At 44.1% G+C, this 18,146-nt stretch overlaps 1 protein-coding gene across 1 annotated transcript in view; it reads left to right on the forward strand.

The window, feature by feature from the left end:
- Positions 1-352: 352 nt before the first annotated feature.
- Positions 353-18,146, forward strand: part of LOC119448618 (vasopressin V1a receptor) — a 65,191-nt gene continuing 47,397 nt past the window's right edge. Inside the window, exon 1 of the mRNA XM_037711849.2 lies at positions 353-575. The gene's annotated coding sequence lies outside the window, so the exon portion shown is untranslated. The remainder of the gene's footprint in view (positions 576-18,146) is intronic.

Genomic DNA, 18,146 nt, shown 5'->3' on the forward strand with positions numbered 1-18,146 from the left:
ATGTGAAAATCATCACCTTTGTGCAAGGTATACCTGCTTTAGGAGGTACAACAGACCGTATATTTGCCACAGCAACGAATGATACCGCTGTTTAACGAAGGGGTCCAACCGTTTTTTCGTTCTTTTTTTCCGTTTTCTTCCATTTTTTTTCTTATTGTGTTTATCGCGCGCAACGACGGAGTGGCGAGGGCCTACTGACTGAAGCGCCATCTCCCGGCACAGCGTGGGTGTGTGCTCGAGACGCGGTGGCGAGGGTGGTAGGGAAAGGGTGAGCGGGCCCCCGGTGCGCGCCGCGGCTGTAGTTGCCGCGTCGTCTCAGGCTCTCAGATGCGCGGAAACTCCAAGCAGTGTCGGTTGTGGCCCGCCCCGCGGGTCATCGCCACATAGATCGCTTTGCGTGCGTCGCCAGCAGTGTCGCTGGAACGTTGTTAAGGGACTCGCTTTGTTGCACGGAGACACCATCCCGTACCCTATTTTATTTTTTTTTATCTTTTTAGTCGAGGCTGTTTGTGTTGTCGCACTTCGTCCAACCACGGCGCGTTGTGCCACCTACTGAGGAAACTAAACCGCTTAAGGTAAGTGTGCGGTCGTCTTAATACTCATGAGCCTTTTGTTTTGTTTTTGTTTTTGGTTTTTGTTTTTTGGCAAGATGTAACACGTTTTTATTTCTTGCCAAGGAGGCCTGTTTATTCCCCCCAAACCAATCTCTCAATTACAAACATCTATTGCAAATGTGCTTTTACTTTTTTGGCTGACACTAGGTTTACAGCTCTCACGCACTCGCTGATCCGCGCGATCACGAAATGACCGCCGTCGATTGCCAATCGCCACAGCCAATCGCAGATGAAGCTTAAGAACACTTCTGAATGCAGGCCCTAATTTTGCTGCAGTGTTGTAACTGGAATTTGTTTGTTTCTTTTCTTTTTTGCTAATCTGCTTCAAAGGACAATATTCTACGGCGTGATCATTGTAGTCACGACGAGCGACTTTGTATAAATAAGCCAGGGCGTTTCTTTATATTGATGCTAGTAATTTTTGTTACTACTTTATGATTCGTGTCGAACTACCACCGAAGTAGGTCTTAATTTTTTTCATGAACAGGGGGGGGGGGGGGGGGATTCAGGTTAAATATAAGTTATACCGACTACACTCCCACTATGGTACAGAGGAAGGCTTGCTGCATGCTTTCGTATATATGTAAAACATAAAGCACATCAATAACACTGAACGCATGATTTGAAAGAAAAAAGCGTACAACCTAACCATGCCAGGGCTGGAGGCTTATTAATTATCGCGTCATCAGGATATATATTATTGACAGTGAGCTTATAGTACTGGGAATACTTTCGGGCGAGGACCGTCACCACGCATAAACTTAGAACTAAGTATGTTGGACCTCGTATTATTACGAAAGCAAAAGCAAACAAAAACAAAACCGAAGAGCAAGTGCATATTTAACGCACAAATACGAGTGTAAATTTAATAGATAAACATTTTTTTAGGATTCGTGCAGTAGATGTAAGACGCTTTAGCATCTCTTCAGAGCAGCACTGATGCGAATGTCAGGATCCGCGATTGACCTTCCGTAGAATTTGGGCTACCGCTATCACATATATAGGCTGATTTTAATCATTCACTGAATGACAACTTAGGTTAGGTAAATATTATTTGGAGACGTAACGTCAACTATTACGTCAACATTGAAAGACCCTGTACATTAAGTCGATATGTTTGTCAGGTATTTCGCTCACGTCAAAGTTCACTTGAATGATTCATGGGCGCCGCACACATCGAACTACCATTTACTCTCTTAATTACTATTACCGCTACTACTGTAACTAGCAGTTCAGGTATAAGCAGCTGCTTAGATGGCTCGTGTAGCTTGCAAGTGACAATAAAGTTTAACTCTTGCGAAAAAAAAATTTGATAATGCCAGTCCTGTTTAAGTTAGCAGGTAGGAACGGTTTCTGAATCTGTACTAGAATTTTTATTTCTCGGTTGAGTTTGCAACTTGGTACGTAGCTTTATATATAGCTATCAAATTTCCATTTCGGGTCGTCAACGCAGAACTTTGATCTGACCTGGCGTGCAGTCGCTCTTGCGACGCATACTGCTCAACAGGCAGGCTTGCGAGCGCGACCGTTGTTATCGTCGGATTACTGCAGAACGCCGTATTCGGAAGATCTTGCTCCGCCTTCCTACCAGCGAGTTCCTCATTAATGAAAGCTCGTAGCCGTTCATGCCGAGCACCCATATTTCTATAGAGTCACTCAAGCCTACAAAAATAAAGTGTGTGATGAGAGCGCAACACGGGCCAGGGATTGCAGCATTAACAGCAGTGACCTTCCGTTAGTTTGTTAATCAGCTGAGCCCACGGCTATCATGCTACCAACTAATAATAATTAACACAGCGTCGTGCCCTTTATTTTTCAATTCATCGCAACGTATTGAATAATATTGATAAGGTGCGCCGTAATGCCATAGAAGCGTATGTACTTGCCGGCTAAGCGAACGTGGAAACCGAGGATATTAGCAGTGTATAGTACTATACAGATACATGCATCGAGTACAAAATTGATCTGCCCAGTCAATGCGAACAACATATCAGAATCTGAACCCCCATTCATGAAAGGTTTTTAGGCGGGAGCTGTTCCTAAGAGCAGATACCTTTCGAGCGTAGAGTGCAATATAGATATACTATTAACGAAGGCGGATGACCTAACGTTACGGAATCCGCAAAAAGCACTCACGGTCGCAAAGCTTAGTGATTTACGCTCCTGTACCTCAGAATCACAGGGTGTCTTCGGAGCATTTCGATTTAAGCTTTTGCGTTCAGGTAGAGAAACCTACTGAAAAATGTACACATAATTTTGTTCTTACGTGTCTCTCTTAGTCCTTGCTGATGGCCTTGATTAGAGGCGATAACAGAATAGAAAAAAGGGTTGGATTATTAGCATGTGGCTCTTTTTTCACAGGGATTCATATTGTTTCCTTGCTTGTGTTACCTCCCCTCTTGCGCAAGAGTTATCATGAATCCGTTCAAAAAATACCCAACTTCGAGTCGTTTTACCGTATAGCTTGAACCATTCCAGTCACTCACTTCATCGACAGTGCGACTGGTCTCTTGTAGCCGCCCTCGCATTTCAGTTGTGTGCGCACAAAAGGTCATGCTGTTGATGTACAAAGGAAGAAATTAAGAACCACATTTCGCTCGTGCAGTATTGTGTTTTTTATCCAGGAAGAAGCATTGGGAACTTGTGTGTGAGACATTACATATAGATTACATATATATAAACCTATCTGCTTGCTTAAAAAATGAACTTTTGAAAGCCGTCTTTTATCATATTTATTGTGCAGACAAATACGTTACTTATTTTCTAATAAATTGAAGTTCCCTTTATCTTTACCAATGCTACTTAGGTGTCCTCTAACAGAAAGCAGAAATGCGTGAGTTCTGATATTGCAGCGAGTGCATCCTGGAGAGGTGTAAACATCTACACGGTACTCCCTGTAACGATGGTGTGTAGTTCAGTTCACGCCATTAGCGAGGTGGAAAAGATGGGCTCAATTTGTTAAAGCCGTTTCGCGTACCGTTCTTCGCACTAGGTAAATGATTTGCAAAATGACTTAGCGAGGCTTTACCAGAGCAAAGCTCCACGTTAACGACTGCCGAAATCTAAGCACTTTTCCGTGTTTCACTGAGTGCGCTCGTCGAAGCTTGCACGTATGGTTTATCTTTTAATCATCTTCACCGCTGAGCTCGTCACTGTAGTTCATCATCGTCAGTGACGTGAGAACCAGCCCATTATTTTTGCCTAACCTTCAGACGGACGCTTTGCTAGAGAGCCAGAGGGTCTAAAGGATACTTTTTTTTCTAGATCCAATTAGGGGTCACCCGATCACGGAAGTTTAGAAGTTCGCGAAAGTATATCCATACAGTGAAAGTATATCCATCCATACGCACAATGAAAACAGTGTTTCGTGCCGAAGTAAGCAAGCCTGGGAACAAGTTTGCGAAGGATTCACAAGGGTCATAATTAGAGGAATATCATTAACCAGCACTTGTTGCTACAAATTGACCTTGCGTACGAGTTGTCTTGCGAATACAAACACGCTGTTTCTTGTGAACAAAAATTCTAGGCACGTGGGGCTCAAATATGAGGCTATGCAGAGAATTTATGTCAGTGCTGTTGCGTACGAAAAATAAAAAGCTGCCTGATTTTGCAAAAGTCAATGGCGTGGCCAGGATAAATCAAAACGGACGAAGAGCCCACGCTTGTATAAAGGGTGTCACAGCTAACGTTAGCCAAGCTGTTTAACAAAAAAATGTGGTTGATCCCTCTTATATAGGAATCGGTATAGAACACGAAAGTGAAACGTGTCTTCACAGAAGTAGTGTAATGTTTATTGCACATTGATATATAATGTCTATTGGTGTTTTGTGGCTAAAGCGCCCTTAGGCGTTGATGCACCCACGCTGACGCCTGGTGGCACGTCTCCTCCATCACGACTACCAACGTCGATGACCATGAGCAACCGTCGTGCATATGGAAGCTGCACTACGCTGCACACGCTAGCACAACGCGAAAGACGAAGCATGTAACTGACACACTAATACAACGCGCAAGACAAAGCACGTAACTGAATCGTCACCGAGTCAAATCAGCGCGTACAGCGCGTCGTAATTGCAGCCTCCGCGATCAACTTCAGAAACATTTTCAGAGCTAATTGCGGAGGCCACGCTCCGCTGTGCTGAGTACGGTGAACGCCACTACCAACGCCACCTAGCAACGCCACCTAGGTGGCGTTGGTAGTGCTTCTTGATGCCAGCGTCCCTTCGAATGCTGGCATCGAGGCGTCGTAGTGGTGAGGTGAGACCACCGAAGCGTTCCCTGTCGGTGCGCGTTAGTGTCATAATGCAGTACTTCTCTTTTCTGCTCGTAGGCGGCGGCACCGCCCCGAACAAGAGCGCGGGTACACGGAGGAGTGTTAGATATATAAGGCGCGTCTGTGTAGCTCTCTGCAAATGCGTTTGTGGCGCAATGGGTTAAACGCTCGGCGATCTATCGTCGCGGACCGAGAGGTCGTGGGTTCGATTCCCAAATTTTGCATGTTTGTGGAACTTTTTCTTCTGGTTTCTTTCTTTGTATTATGTTCTATGACGTATTTCCGTGACGGAAATACGTCAGTGAAGTCTTGGTGGACCCCGGCATAAAACACTTTCGTGTTAAAATATAAAAAAATCAAAAAAGCAAGGTGCAAGTTACGATCTTAAGATCCACGTTGCAGAGTCATTAAACATATTTTTGTAGTTGTTGTTTTTAATCAGCGAGTCAGAGTTCTTAAAATAATATTATCGTGTAGTATGGTGCACAAGCTGTACATGTCCTATCAGCGATGCGGCAGTTCAGATATTCTCTTCTCGAAGGACATATCTCTCTGGCATGGTTTTCGCATATATATTGGGTCATTAACGTTCACCCATTCCCTTTTTTGCCTTTATTTAAGTGGCGTTGATATAGTATTTTACGACTTTTTGTGTGCGTCTTGGGAACCCTTCAGAACTTTCATGTGAGCTCTCTTTTATTAGAAGTGTGGCAAACAGGAGTAACTTTCATTCCCCATAATACCCGTAGAAGAATTCAGGAAATGGTATTCAGTAAAGGCTGCGGTGCTCTGCACTCTCGCTCACAATGTGCTTTATTCTACGTAGTAAAGAGTAACCACAGCAAATGTCTAAATGACTTCGATATGTTCCACGAAGCTTGGCAGCTTGATGTCTCTGTTTTTGTGCTAATATATCTCACTTTCTTAGGAGTAAAACAAAAATATTCCCTTAGATTTGTTATCGCGATCGTTAACTATGCCAAAAATTGTCGTCTACGAATGCTTACCGCTTACAGAACAAAAAGGTTTTGCAAGGAGGAACATTAGTAATTATTTCATTGGGCAACGGCAAAAACAAATGTAACTGTAAGACGGAATCTATTGCGATTCGGGTAAATAGGGAAGCCACACAACAAAGTTAAATACCCACATAGTGCTTACAACCACGCAACCCACACCCCCGGGGCAAGTATACTGCAATTCTTAAAGGGACAATGCTGCAGAAGAACAGTGCACCCAGTAAAAAAAGTGCACACAGAAAAATCGTAGAATAGGTGCAATTCAGTGCTGATGAAAACAGGAGATGGGCACAGAAAAGCCCAGAGGAACCCTAAAGAATTTACAAGAAAAACCAATTTTCAGATGTTGCTGTTGATACCACAGTCAGCCAAGGGTCCCGCATGAGCTTACCACTTTTTTCAGAAAGGTTCTGGCTCATCGCAAATTGGTTTCCACTGAGTAAGCAGTTCTTGTTGATGTTCACTGGCTGTTGCAATGTTTGCTCTCTTTATTTTGTGAATAATGGGTGTGCTCAGGCCCGGGGGAGAGAGGAGAGGGGGACAGGACCACTTCCCCTTCCGAAATGAAACTCTTCGCCCATTTTTGCAAGCCAAAAAGAAATACGAGTACAAGCAGCGATGCGCTTATTTCTTTCGCGCAGGAGATACGCACTTGCTCGCGTGCAAAGAAACCATTTTCCCGGAGTATATTGCCATAGGCAGGCATAAACATAATCGCTAAAGTCGTCACACCGATTCAAGCAAGAGAGCTTAGCGTCAGTTTCGCGGTATCTTTGGGCACCATGATACAAACAGGGGAGTTTCGTTTTGGACCCATGTAGAGCGACCGAGTTCTAATTGAACTGCGATGCGCCACGAGTGCATGTTCGTTGCATAGTATATATATATATATATATATATATATATATATTGCCGCGCCTGTACTCCGATGAAGAGGAGGACTATGCGAGCAGGCATGCGCATTTCTATCAAGGCGCGGCAAAAAAAAAAGAAGCCGCAGTAGCGCGCTGTAGTGAAGAGGTGACCTGCTGCTATTTCTCTTGATCACGGCTATATATATATATATATATATATATATATATATATATATATATATATATGTATGTATATATATGTCTTGCGTGTCATTCAGCGTACTATGCTACACTTGCTGCTGTACTTTTTATATTAATATTTGCACGTGTACAGGTCCATGTACTGCTGACTATGCCCCCGTGCGCATGCCCATAAAAGCGGCTGCACACTTGTATCTGTGTTTACTCAGACGAAGGCCGTGCCACTACCGAAACTTTAAACCATCAAACATTCAATTTTCTTAAGTGTGCCCTTTCGTTTCTTCATCTACCTATGCACCGGACGTTCCAAACGTTTTCTTCAAATGTATATAATATATTAGAAACATGACGACAATATATATATATATATATATATATATATATATATAAATTGATGAAAACCATATTTGCGGACTAGTGTAAGCTTGTGCCGTGTCAAAAAAAAATGTGGTTGATCCCTCTTATATAGGAATCGGTATAGAACACGAAAGTGAAACGTGTCTTCACAGAAGTAGTGTAATGTTTATTGCACATTGATATATAATGTCTATTGGTGTTTTGTGGCTAAAGCGCCCTTAGGCGTTGATGCACCCACGCTGACGCCTGGTGGCACGTCTCCTCCATCACGACTACCAACGTCGATGACCATGAGCAACCGTCGTGCATATGGAAGCTGCACTACGCTGCACACGCTAGCACAACGCGAAAGACGAAGCACGTAACTGACACACTAATACAACGCGCAAGACAAAGCACGTAACTGAATCGTCACCGAGTCAAATCAGCGCGTACAGCGCGTCGTAATTGCAGCCTCCGCGATCAACTTCAGAAACATTTTCAGAGCTAATTGCGGAGGCCACGCTCCGCTGTGCTGAGTACGGTGAACGCCACCTAGGTGGCGTTGGTAGTGCTTCTTGATGCCAGCGTCCCTTCGAATGCTGGCATCGAGGCGTCGTAGTGCTGAGACCACCGAAGCGTTCACTGTCGGTGCGCGTTAGTGTCATAATGCAGTACTTCTCTTTTCTGCTCGTAGGCGGCGGCACCGCCCCGAGCAAGAGCGCGGGTACACGGAGGAGTGTTAGATAGATAAGGCGCGTCTGTGTAGCTCTCTGCAAATGCGTTTGTGGCGCAGTGGGTTAAACGCTCGGCGATCTATCGTCGCGGACAGAGAGGTCGTGGGTTCGATTTCCAAATTTTGCATGTTTGTGGAACTTTTTCTTCTGGTTTCTTTCTTTGTATTATGTTCTATGACGTATTTCCGTGACGGAAATACGTCAGTGAAGTCTTGGTGGACCCCGGCATAAAACACTTTCGTGTTAAAAAAAAAAAAACACCTGAATGCGTGCTCTGGTGGGCTTGTTCCTTGAAGAACGTAATTCGCTAGGTTGAGTCATCTGCCGGTAAGGGCGTCTCGTAAATTACATTGCGCTATAGCGTCAAGGACGCATAGTTGCTTTTAGTTGCTATGCATGAGCAGTGCATCCATGTTAGTGAAGGTAGACGTGCAAACACAGACACCAGTATCGAACGAAAGAAACAACGTAAACGCATTTTCGGTCTATACTTGCGCCTGCCTTTGCACATGCCGTGGGTAATGCGAATCTCTACCAACCCGGTCAACTTTCTATCATTTTGAGCAGTGAATGTTTTGTATTCTGTAGGGTTTCCCAAACTCTATGCTACCTTCCGACATGCCGGAGTCAGTTTGTTCTTTTCTTATTTAAAGGGGCCCTGAATGACTTTTTATCGAAGTGGAAAAATGCGAACACACCCGTGTACTTAGATTACGATGCACTTTAAGGAACCCTAGGTGGTCCGAATTATTCCGGGGTCCCACACTACGGCGTGCCTCATAATCAGATCGTGGTTGTGGCACGTAAAACCCCATAATTTTTTTTAATGGAGAAATGTATTTGAAGCTAAAATAGGCTATTTCAGAAATATTTTGCCGCAAAAAGTGCTTCAATTCGTTCAGCAGAAGCGGAGTTACTGGCAGTCAAACGCCGCCTTGCGGTGCTTCCGTTCCTTCTTCAGTGTCTTGCAATGCGAAGGCTACAGCGGAGCGGAGTGCGCCTACAACGCTCCGCCTACTGAGCGTCACCGCGGCGCGCAGTTCAAACTTGATTCTGGATGTTCACGTACGCACCACCACTTACAATTTTTCCTCCTACGACGCAACAAACGAAAGCCTACCGTGGTTGTCCTCAGCGAGCCGCAGTGCGCTCAACCAGCGGACTCATCGCGGCACCCCTCGGCGGCCGCGGTATCTATATACGCTACGTAGCAGACCGCAACTACATACAACTGTAGTGCGCATGCGCCGCGTTTGCTTTGTGCACGACAGAGCTTGAGTGCACGCTCTCACTCCTATCCTCCAGTGCGGCGATGCTACGCGGTGCGCACCGGCTTTGTCCTACACCAGCTTGAGCGACATATAGCGGCCACATCTAACTTCCGCATTTTGAAGCCCTATCAATAGCTCAGTACGAAGCGACGTCTGTCAAGGCATCTAACCAGCAGCGACCAGGCAAGGGTGCGTGTAGTCTGACCTCAAGCTTCGCGGGGTTCGAGGCTAGTTGGGCGTCCAAAACTACAGTCGAAATTAGTGAGACCCGATGGCTACGACACCGATAAGTGGGGTGGCGCCAAAGTTTATTTCCTATGAGGGCGACCACGGCCGAGCTTGAGCAGACGATTGTCGGCTTCTTCCGAAGTACGTAATTATTATCAAAATTCGAAAGTATATTTTAGCTTATTTCCACTTGTTTATTAAACTTCGTCAATATAGACAGTAACCGTAGAAAGAAGCGCACTGATACAAACACCCTCCTTGAATGACGTCAGCTATTGGCCAAAAGCAGCCGCACATGGGAATCAGCTATATTACGAAATAAAGCGTCCAGAATAGAGTGAGCAGCAGGCTTCGGTTGAAAAGAAAGCGTTTGAGAGAAAGCCTGACTTCACGCTCCTTTTGCGAGCTCCACGCGACGCGCGCGACCGCAAAATTTGGAAGATATGTTCACAGCCCCGTATGCTATCCGCAGACTATGTTGTTTCACCAAACTCGAGGGGTGGCTCAGCACCTTTTTAAGCTCTTTCTGCGGCTTGGGAAGTTCGTGATGAATTTTACAAATAAGAGTCCCTGTTTGAAGATGGAACCATACTAATGATGTATGAGCAGTTGTTTCTTGCATATTCTCACACAGAACATTAAACACAGGAAATCATGGACTACACTATCAGGAAGCGCCAAAATATCGATAGCGCCACATCATGCCTGGAAGGTCATAATTCCTTGTGCAACGCACCATCGTGTAATGCCGTGCTTCCTGCTTATATTATGACCCAAGTGTCGTATAATGAAGTCAATTTTTATTCGGACAAACCCTAGAGTACTTCACAATAAATAGATTGCATCCCGAACAGCAAAGTAATATATGAATAACACGTAATATATAAAGAACACCCGGTGCGTTATTGTGTACAATGAGCTAGAAGGCGGTTTTTTAACAAAAAAAGTTGTGAAAGATAGAGCTGCCTCAAGCAGCTTCGGCTTTCAACAATATTAGGTCGGGTGGCTTTACTTTCCGTGTACGTCCAGAGAGTTGCCGAGTAGATCATTCCTTACTCGCCAAACCGTACTGCCTGCAAATACTTATATTAATAAAATGTTACGCAGTAGAAGCCCACGAAACCAAATAGAAAGAATCATGAAAAGGAATACCATTTGTCTATTATTGCTGCTATGTTGCATCTTAAATATTGCAGCCAGAAAAATATATGGTAAGGTTGATGCTTGTGAAAATATTGTTAGAAAATGCTGTGGCCGAGATTTCGAAAATAATGCTTCCCATTCTACCAGCTAGAACGATCACGTAATGCACCGCTTTTTGGTAACTTGATTGACGTATGGCTTGTTGTGATTATTTCTTGGAAATTATTGTTTTTATCATTTTTATTTCGGCTCATTCATTATTGTGCTCTTGATTTAAAAGGATGTCAAAGATGTTTCTTTTGCTACAGTGATTGTCTTGAAACATGACATGGGTACTCCAAATTGCCTTGTGCTTGAGTACCCTGGGAAAATTTTCTTTTTTGTTCCATCTCATGAAGCAAAACAAGAAATAAAGCCTTGGCAACACCGCGAAAACTAGATATATATATTTGATGTCCCAATACTCTGGATTCGATATAATGGAAATAAAGGCACCTCCTTTTAAAAGCGCTGTGTTAGCTTTGCACAGATTGCTTTCCGGTTCCTTCCTGTTTGAATGCAACTCTGATGGAATCACTGGCATTCCGTTTCGTCCATTCTGAACGAAAAAAAAAAAACTGTACACATAGAAGGCATCTTTTCCTCAGGCAGTTTAGATTCCTGAAAAGAGTCACGTCTTCCCGTTCGCGTCATAGAGCTTGTTCGACTATGCCAGATCCCGTGGCCCGAATTTTTAAGCAGCACTAGCGCGAATGTTCCTGACTATACATTTTACACTCCTAATTCTCGCTTTCATAATAGGACTCTTCTGAACGTACTCAAATACGCGTGGGTGTAGGTAGGCTCATTTTTTTTAGTTAACGTCGCTCTTCTGAATCCAGGTTTCTTGTTATGAGATGGCCAGCACAATCATTACAAGGGGTCTGATGAGTCGAGCCCGAATATAGCGCGTAACAATGTAGGTAAAGAAGAACGAGATGCAGTTTCCCCCTGATAGTCGCTGCCTTTTTCTTTGAAGACGAGCAGCGGCCGAATTGAGTTAATAGAAGGAGTGCATAAAAGTAGTTGCGCAACAAGCGTGGGCGAGGGTAATAAAACTCGCCGATCGGAATTCTAATTTAGTGACTGCAGTAACATATGCGACATTCATAAGAAAGCTTATTTTACGTAAGAGCATTTTTCTGTCATTTAGGGTAATAACCGATTGTAATGATCGGCGCAATACCGTGGACAGTCACCTCGGCAATGGCCAATCGATAACGGCACGTGCATAAGAGAAGATTTGTGAGCTCCAGACCACAAATTATGCTTTTACGTGAAGCTAACAGTAAAGCAAGGTATTTTAAAAGCAGCTCTTTTAGCCATTGGAACTGTTACAGAGCCCGTTAAGTCACTAAAAGTTGCACATCCTGTAGCTGAAGTTAAACACTGCAACAAAAATTGAAATGTCTGTCTCTCTCTATCTCGCTTGAAAGAGATTTCCTTTTCTTTTTCCCATCACGGAATTCATACCCACCAAAAGGTCGAGGTTCGGCCACAGGAAATGGGCTGAGCTAACAGGGACGCTTTTCTGCAGAGATTGGGCGTTAATGGAAAACTCCTGACTGTGCATTTATGCCCGGTATTTTTGCGTCTTTTTTGAAGGTATACGATTGTCACAAATAATCCTGATGCGGTAGTTTGAAGTTTGAAGTTTGAAGTTTATTTTACCAGATAAGTACTGATGCACATAAGCGGTGGGGATGGCGGGATAAAAGCTGCGTACCGGCAGCTGCATACTGGCATCCTTGAAATAGATGCCTTGTTAGGGATTAGTGACAACATTTCTAACATTTTCCTAAGCGAGCTTGCAAGAGGAATGAACGACTCTGAAACATACCCCACGCTTTATCATCAAAACCCCTTAGATTTATTCTTTGTTTTTACAGGATGTACTATGGCAGCCTTAGAACTATTCTTATGTGGAATTATTTCCTCTTTGTCCTGGTTGTTTCCGCGAGGACCAAGAACTACGTGAATATTACATTACCGATCGTTAATCAAAGGACCAGCGCTAGGTGCTTACAACGATCAACAGCTTATCTCTTGTTTTCAAGTAAATCACTTCTCCCCTACTGCTTATAGCATGCAGAGCAGTCTGACACCAACGTGGATAAATTCGTGTTGATAAGAACAGCTCCAGATTCTCGATCATCCTTCGTCGATCAATCACGTCACAACGACCTATATGCGCGTGCTCCAGTTTCTGGGGAAACATAATCCTTGCATATATGTATCGAAAGAAAATGCATAAACGCACTGGAAAGGTTGCAAAGCTCTTGTTTGTTCGTGCAAGCATGAAGGATTGTTATTCCTACTTGTGCACTACCCAGGGCAAGCTGAACCACCCATTTGCGACGAAGAGATTAGTGAAAGCGAAACGTGTAGAATAAAACGCCAGCAAACTTTGGAGGTTGTTACCATGGTGTAAAACTCGAGTTCAGCACAGTGACCTTTTGGATACTGCTGGGACTAAAAGTGCTCGCAACCATGCTCGAACTGCTGGACAGAGGAAAAAGTTCTGGGATGCTGGTCCCCACGGGCTTCGGCACTCAAGGCCTTAAGTGCTCTGCTCAAGTTCTTGAGGGCTTGCGAATTGTGCGACCGACATTGAAAGCTGCAGTGCGCGGCATCGTGTTATTGTGTGACTTTGTTTGCTCCCTTTATTTTTATTTGTTTCTTCGATAACCTTTTATTCCCTTTCCCCAGCACAGGGTAGCCAGCCATACTTTCACTGGCTAACCTCCCAGTCATTCCTCTGAGTTTTTTTTTCTCACTCTCTGGGACGAAATATTCATGCTACTGATGCATTCAGTTCGCAAGCGGTACTAATTTTTTTTTACCAGGGCACACTGATCAAGAAGGGTCGCTAACTCAATGAGACGACGAGCACTTTTTTGCTTACTCATCTTCCCTCCGAACCCATATTTTGCAAAATCAAATTTGCAAGTCATCCTTGTTTCACCGAACTCGGACCGTGACTCAGCACTTTTTTGCGGAGTCATCGTCACTCTGAAACCACTTTACAGTCATTTTTGGAAGTCATCATGTTTTCTTTGCAAGTCACCCTTCCTATGATTCACCAAACTCGAACCGTGACTCAGCACTTTTTTTGCTGAGTCACTCTCACTTGGACTCTCAAATCTCACATATATTTTTTTCAAGTCACTCCCTTCTGAATAACCCCATAATTCACTCTTAATTCACACTTGATTACACTTGATCCACAGTGACCCGGCATTCCCTGGTACAGTGACCCTGGCACTGGGTTCACCTTCATTCACTCTATCCATCTCGGTTTTACTTCCATCACACTTGGGACTTTGCAATGAAGATGTTCTATTACTCCAAATTTACATTTCCATCATCACTTGATTCACCTTCATTCACTCTTAATTCACTCTCATTTACTCTTCGTTATCTTATCTAACTCTATTTCGTTATTACCTTTCGTTTGACTCCTATCACAGAACTAAACCCCTTTAATTAACCATCAATTTACTCTTAATTCACCATCAACTCACTCAATTCATTTCATTAACCTCTCTATACACCCATTTTTAATCATTAACAATACCATTATTATCCATTACTAAGATTTTTTCTCGGTTCATGGTCACTTTTCGGGTTTTTCGACCCATTATTCCGCTTTGTCATGCTAATTATTATAATTAATTTAACGACTATTACGACCATTCAGCGATATTTATATTGCTCACGTAATTACCTATTGATTGGTATATAATGTTATGGGGTTTGTAATGATCTTATTCAGTTATCGATTTCTTGTACGTATTTTTTTACAGATTTGTTGTCCGAATTTTGGCTCCCCTTCTTTAAGGTCAGCGCCAAACAAGACATACAGTCGAGCCCGGGATAAATAGAATCTGCAGGGGATCAGAAAAAAGTTCGCTATATAGGTAATTTGGTGTATAATATATTAGGCCGGGAAGCAAACGGCGGCTTATTGGTTGGTGCATTCGAGGGTCGCTAAGTTACTGCACACAAATCGGAAAGAAAAAAAAAAGAAGCAAGCACACTTTATTTACCTGCAAAAAATTGCTGGACCACTTTCATCTTCATTGCAAAGTCCCAGTTGGTTCTTTTCTTTACACTTGCAGCAGCCATCGCTTACGGAAAATCAATACGAATAAGCACTCAATCCACACGACGACGCCACGTAGATAAAAAAGAGGGGAGTTGACGTTCCAAGTAGCAGGCGGGCTAGCCGAACAGCTCGACAGGGCTCAACTGACAGCACACACGACCAACACGGCTCAACTGACTGCACATTCTCTTCTCCCCCTCCAAGTGCCAGAAGACCTCAAAGTGTACAGAGAAGTGCACTTTCAGTTCTTCGGCGTGGCGCCACGTTCGATATATCGAATGTGCTGGTGAACGGGTGTTCTATATACGCGTGCACCAGCCCTATACATTTGCATGGGATTTTCAAGGGGATTTTATAGCTGTTCGATATACACAATAAGTCGTTATAAGAGGGTTAAATATATCCGGGATCGACTGTATAAGGCTTTCGCCTTAATATCAAGTGAGCCAGCGGGACAAGCATGACTCGCGAGAGCTGCATATATACGTTTACTTGGGAAGCATGAGAACATCAAACGGGGTCCTCTACAAGGCTGGCCACCAAATGAGAAAAATAAAGAACGGAAGAAAGAAAGAGTAGAAGCAACGCGAAGGACCCAACTTCTGGGGTTGAGCATGGTATCAGCAGATGATAAATGTGGTAATTACTAAGCAATGGTTGTATTAGTGCTATTGGAAACCTTACATTGCAGGTAAGTATATTTAGAATGAACAGGATACTATGCCCGAACATAGTACAGTTACTTCATTGATATCTGTTCGTTCATTGTTTCTTCTTTTAAGGTGAAAGACTTAAATCTCTATGTTTCAAGGTCGCTGTCAGGTACAGAAAACGTGAGCGATCTCGCCTCGTGCCTAGCACCTCGCGCTTGGCTCGCGCTCGTGCCACTACTCGTGGGTTCGTCGTCTTATTCCACAGCTGGCTCCGACGCCGTTCATCATAAAATGAAGGGGAAGTGAAATGCAGCAATAATGCATCAAGACGATTTTGGGGCTACAATAAATATGAGGCAGTGCGTGGAATCTGGAAAGGAGTAATGGCATTGTGTCGGAACGGAACGAAAACAAAAACAAAACTATATTTTTGACCAGAACAAAAATGTAACCTGGAACGTTATTTATTGTTTTGTTTCGGAGTGAAACCGAAATATTTTTGTTCGGTTTTCGATTCAAGGGGAAAGTCAGCAATCCGAAACAACCGACGTCAGGCAACGTCAGGAATTAGCGCGTATCTCAGGGGTCCGCATAAGCGCGTATCTCAGGCAGGCATACTGCGAGCGATAGCTGGTCGAGCACTGCACTAATCTAAGCATGCCGCTCGGTGCACTAGCAGATCGGCATCGTAGTAGAACGCAGGGCTTGCGCGCTAAGATATTATCTTTTTGTTCTCTACTTGTACAACGCTTTGTTACCAAAGCTTTATCCTTCCTTGTGTTCAGTTTAAGTTCGTTTTATCGGAAGAGCGGTCTCGAATTACGGCGAATACACTTGATGACATGCTGCTTTGAGATCATGCTCAGTTCCTTGACTCAAGGCACTGAGCATGATCTGAGAATTCAGAATTCACCTATTGAGAAAAATAATGCTATGTTTTTATCGTTACTTTGCTTCGAAAATTTTTGCAGGCGAACCAAAACCGTTATGAACCATGACGGATCATTTTTTCCCGTTCCGGAGCAGAACCGGAATTAAACTTTTTATTACGATAGCAATTATATGGACACTCCAAGCGCATTTCTTCCGTCGCCGTTGCCGTGAGGTTCCGTATAAAGTCCAACGGCGATAAAATCGTCGCCGCGCGCCGCACGCTGTGTGTGCCAGTGAAAGCTTACGAGGGTGAGCCGGCAATCGAGGCTTACTGTAGCACACGCGAGGGAGGAAGGCAGGCCGGAAGCGCGCGGTCTGCGTTAGGGGGGGGATGCAGTTATGCTCCGTCAGCTGCTGCTGACAGCGCGGCCGCGCGGGCACCGTATCTTGAAAGCGATCTGCGACGTGGGTGAAGTGCGTGCCCGCACGGGCCTCATCTTCAAAGCGTTCTGCGATGGGGACAAAGTGCATGCGCCGATTGCCGGTAGCTTCGTATGCACTGTGCTTTCGACGTTTAGTTCAAGTTGAAGCGAGACGAGAGACAGCGCGAAGGTCAATTTGCCCGCTTCTGCTGGTGCACTTTCATTCGAGCGAGATGTGTTCATGTTTACCTGTGCGCGCGTGACAACGTGCTTGTCTATTTAGTTAGTAAGCGAATGTTTACAACTTAATATGGCCCATTAAACTTATATCCTTGCTTCGTATAGCTCTTTACTAATTTTCTATCACAATTCACGCTTCGCCTTTCGGGCGAAACTGCGACTTTTTTCACGGGAACGAAACTAAAAGCAAAACGAAAAACATTTCGTTCCGACATCCTGAAATGGTGCCAGCGCTAAGGTATGCAAATGCAATGCTCTGCTAGCATTCCCATACTGCCCCTCGCTCAACGCCGGGCGTTGAGGAGAAAGAGGTAACATGGGCGCTGTGGAGGAGGAGGCAAGGTGCAGCGATGGAACGGGAGGGCCTTGGGGGAAAGGGCAATGGCGGCGCTGGGGAAATGGCGGCAGCACACTCACAGCGTGCTCGCGCGCCTTATATACTTCACCGCATGGACTCAGAGCTTCATTACACATCGCTGCGGGTCCAACTAGGCTTTCGCCTTCACATTCTGAGAAGGTTCGAAGCATCCCCGGTAATTTTCTTAGGCACCGCGCTGTGCTTTTTTTGTCGGTTTCAACGATAGAGTTTCCGACAAAAATTAATAAAGGCGCTGCATCATTCATCTATCACATGATTGAGGGGCATAGTACATAGATTTGTCCAATTACCACGCTTGTGGCTACAGACGTTCTATTGGTGTTAATTTTTACGCGTTGTCTCTCTAAATTTCTAATGCAATCGGAGCTTTATAAACTCGTGGCAAGGCATTATAGTCTGAACGTGTGCGTAATCATTGGGAACTGTTGATTTTACAACGCAATATTTTTTTGAGAATGATATATTCGCAAAGTCACAAAGCCGTATGAAGCCAGAAGGTTCCCTATATATAGTAAGTTTTGTCGGAAACTATGGTTTCAACAGCATATATACGCTATATCTCTCTAACTAAACTATTACTTTGTGTTCTGTGCCTATGTGCCGGTTTGCTCATTTCTTTCTTGTTCTTTTTTTCATGCCGTTTCCAATGTTAGCCTTTCTAAATGTACCTGCTCTGCTTATGCTCTGTTATGGCCGCCCTCCCGAAAATGCAAGCTGTGTGTCATCTGGCACTCGATTTTACTCATATGCCGAGCT

The sequence above is a fragment of the Dermacentor silvarum genome, chromosome 4, assembly GCF_013339745.2.
Source record: "Dermacentor silvarum isolate Dsil-2018 chromosome 4, BIME_Dsil_1.4, whole genome shotgun sequence".
NCBI lineage: Eukaryota > Metazoa > Arthropoda > Arachnida > Ixodida > Ixodidae > Dermacentor > Dermacentor silvarum.